A 3722-nucleotide genomic window follows, 5' to 3' on the forward strand; every position below is an offset into this window, starting at 1 on the left:
TGAACAGAAGAGTTTTTAACTGTTTTTTTAAAAGAATCCACAGAGTCAAGCAAACGTAATTGTAGTTCCACAGCCTTGGTGCAACAGACTGAAAGGCTCTGTCCCCTTTTGTCTTCAGTCGTGTACGGGGAACAACTAAGAGACTCTGAGTCTGTGAGCGGAGATGACGAGCAGCAGTGTATTTTATAAGAAGCTTGGATAAGTAATCGGGAGCCTGGCCATTTAGTGCTCTGTATGTTAAAACAAGAATTTTAAAGCAAATTCTAAACTCTATTGGGAGCCAATGTAAAGAATATAAGATGGGAGTAATGTGAACACGCTTGGTAGAGCGTGTTTTTATTGCGTGGAAAGACAAAAGCACAATGATATACTTGCATTATACTGCTAACACAAAGCTCTTTGGAAGCATCAGCAAAGACAACAAGCTAACACAATGCTAGCAAACAACCCAGGGAGATGTTAAAGCTGAGTGCATCCTGACCCAAGCCTTTACTTTCTCTGAGGTGGGTGTAAGTAACATAATGCATGAACGTATAATTTGTGATAGATTGCTTTTATGAGCGATGACTGCAACACTGCTGACCTCATTTTTAGGCCGTCAGTGTCTTGCATGGAAAACACTTCAACAAGTGAACTGGGGAGCAAGGGCTCAAACCACAGGGTCTGTGATCAGTGGACAGCCTGCTGCTTTACTGAGTGTTTACCCCCTTATTAATTTCTTCTTCTTTTTTGCATATTTTTCAAATGTAAATGTTTCAACAAGTATTAGTCAAAGATAATGAGTAATGAGTAAATACAAAATTTAGTTTTTAAATGATTATTTTATTTAAGTGAAAAAAGCTATCCAAACCTACCTGGCCTGTGTGAAAAAGTAAATGCGCTCCTTTTTAAAACACTAATTAACTGTGATTAATCACATTTTTTGGAAAGCTGAGTTCAATTTCACCAGCTACACCCAGGCCTGATTACTGCCAGACCTGTTGAATCAAGAAATCAATGAAACAGAACCTGTCAAACAAAGAGAAGTAGGCTTAAAAAGCAACACTTCAAGCCACAATTTAAAGAAACTCAAGAATAGGTAAGAAACAAAGTCACTGACATCTGGTTTTGGGACTCCAATTTGTCTCTTATTCATCTTTTCTTTTAATACACACGTATCACTGCATAACTATCATGTGCCAAACATAATATTTTACATAAATTATCTCAAACTAATAATTTTGTGACACCCACAAATGTGTATTTTATCTGTTACATTGCTGGACGGGCAGATTATAGGTTAAAAAACCTCAGTCTTCATGCTGCCCTAAACACTAATGGTCCAGTGACGGCATAAAGGCATTTTTTTCACAATTATCAAAGTAATAAATTTCAAAATAAGACTGATGGATTCTTGTACTGTTAAAGGTACAACCTCCAGTGCCACTTTCTTTGCCACTTTCACCACTGCTACAACTCCACCGGTTATTTGGTAGGTCACACATTGACTTTTTCAACACGTACACTCACAGCAGCACATATATCTTAAAGATCTTGCTGAGAAATCTTCTGATCCTTTTCAGTGACCTCCTTTGTGCACTTCTCTAGCCACTGCCTGAAACTCTGTCAGTTATGTGAACAGCAGGTAAGCTTTCAGTTGCTGGACGCTTTGTCAAGCGAAGCCGTGGCAGCTGAAGGACCATTATCATTATGTGTCTCTTCATCAGTGCGGATGGAGGTGCTTTGCTGCCGATGCCACCTTTGTTGACACACTCATAGGGTGCCTCAGTTTGTGTCAGTGTGAGGAATGACGAGAAATGAGTGGGTGAAAGAATAAGCGCAAAAATCAATATGAAGTCAACTAGCTGAACATTTGATCTAATAAATCATTCTCCTTTGTATTTAAGTAAAATGCACAAAAAGCATGATAACTTTCTGACAGCTGTCCTCTTTGGTGAAGAAATACTGTTAGTTTTCATCCAGACAACAATGCTTCTGCACACTGTAAGGAATCTTCCAAAATGCCAAATTTCAGTGAAATAAAAGTGTCTGCTTGTGGATGAAAGGTCAGCATACACAGAAAAATATATTTGAAAACTCTCTCTGTCCATGTGGTTAAAGTCATAGAGGTAAGTAGCTATTTCCTTTACAATCTGATAAACTTCTCCTCATATGTTTCCACATCTGGGTACAGCTGGAATTGGAAACATATTTCACATATATCTAAAAACACCCACTTCCTGACTTACAGATGAATGAAATTAGATGTCACATCCACAGTACAAAGACTACCTACCATCACCAGGTCAAACAGATTGTTGAACTTGGTTGTATTGTCTCTCTGAGGTGGGAATCCAGTCCCAACTCTGTAATTCCAGGCATCTAAAAAGCAGACAACGCATTTGAGATCCATTAAAAAATTAATATAATTTAGCCCTAGACGGATTTGTACACAGACTGATTCGAGTGTTTCTATGTAAGATCAGAGTGGAAATTTGAAGTGTTCATCTTGGGAGAGAATACCAGACAGAAAATACAACAGTACACCATCAGTGATGCTAAATTAAATCCACTGTGGTGGACTAAACTCAGAGTGCACCCTGCCTCTTGCCTGCTATGAGCCTGGATACTTGTAAAAGGTCTGCACTTACATAGTGCCTTTTAACTGTAGCTTTACAGTGTTTTCTATTCTTCCACTGATAAGCCAGTGGCTAACACTGAGTGCAACTTGGGCTATATTTCCCAAGCATTTATATACATTTAGGCTTGATGTATATCAACAGTGAATACTGGCTAAGCACAGATAGATCACATCTATTGCCTCTGATACTAAAAGACCCAGAACAACATCAGGATACCTCAGTGTGGAAGGCAAGAATGGGTAGGGGAGACCAGGGATAGTTGTAACGTGGGTCAGTTGTAACACTTCCAATTTCTCCAATCAGGGCTAAGTTTCAAATGATGTGACTCATCCTGTGCATGCCCAATTCAGAACTGCTATCACATGTGAAAAATCAGCACATTTTTTCAAACACAGACAATTTTACACGAAAAAAAGTAATTTGTATGCCAAAAAGTACGTTTTTCTACTTTATTTCAATTTCTAATAGCATTATCTGCTTTGCAGTTAAACTCATCAAACCTAAATTATGCTATTTGTATGTCTATGGGGATATATTCTGTGTAGGTCTTTAGTGCTAATATTTTAGCCGTTGGCTGTAATGTTAGCTAGTTCATGGCTATAGGAGTCTGGGTCAGTTGTAACAGCAACAGTCTGGGTTAGTTGTAACAATAATGCAGATGTTAAAACTTACCACACTATTACTTTAACTTATATTAAACAAGTTGGGGCAACGACATCAGCAGAGAGAGGTTCACTGGTCACCTTTGTATATGCGGTTAATGCCATTGGCAACACAATTCCTCCACTGTTTGTGTTCCCACACATACATTATGCAGACCACTGTGTCAGAGATGGACCAGTAGGAAGTACTGGTAATGGAAATAAATCAGGAGGGTGCAAGAAACAGATTTCCTCATCTTTCTGAAGCACTTTGCAAACCACACCAAGGTAAGCCGTGATAAAAAGTAATGGAATTGCGATGCTGGTGAACAACTACATTTTTTCAGCTTCATTGTTATGTTCAAAATTGGTGCAAGAGTTGTAGGTTATAATGCCCACTCAGCCAACGAGGCCAAACTCAAGGAAGACCAACCAAAATTAATGAAATATTCAGTTGCAG

The sequence above is a fragment of the Neolamprologus brichardi genome, chromosome 13, assembly GCF_056152115.1.
Source record: "Neolamprologus brichardi isolate AB-2024 chromosome 13, ASM5615211v1, whole genome shotgun sequence".
NCBI lineage: Eukaryota > Metazoa > Chordata > Actinopteri > Cichliformes > Cichlidae > Neolamprologus > Neolamprologus brichardi.